This window comes from Sinocyclocheilus grahami, unplaced genomic scaffold, assembly GCF_001515645.1.
Source record: "Sinocyclocheilus grahami isolate Dianchi unplaced genomic scaffold, SAMN03320097.WGS_v1.1 scaffold1915.1, whole genome shotgun sequence".
In the NCBI taxonomy this organism is placed as follows: domain Eukaryota; kingdom Metazoa; phylum Chordata; class Actinopteri; order Cypriniformes; family Cyprinidae; genus Sinocyclocheilus; species Sinocyclocheilus grahami.
Window position 1 is genome coordinate 130,654 of NW_015507094.1, and position 452 is coordinate 131,105.

Here is a 452-nt window from a genome sequence, read left to right on the forward strand (position 1 = left end):
TAATATCCAAGGTACACATTACAATTGTGCAGTTAATCCTCATATTGTATTTTCAGAAAGTTTTGGAATATTTTTCCACTCCCCAAATTTGTCACAACCAAAACACAATAATATATCATTTAATAAGAAGGGTTATACTGACCTATTAAGATTTTGTTTACATCTACCTTATTTATTTTTTGCTATTTTATTAAAAAAGTTTTCACAGGTCAATAACAATTTGAACAATATTTTAAGTGTAATTTATGAGATTTGTAGTATTTTGAATCCAATCTTTCCTTGTAAAGTACAAAGTTAATAACTCATTAGTTTGAATACATAAATTGAACCAAACACTATCATAACATCTTAGTTGATAATTCAATGTTTTATTTTTGACACAGCATCCCATGTTTGTGACTGCACATTTTGGTAGCAACCACATCACATTACAGAATTTTAACTCGCATACT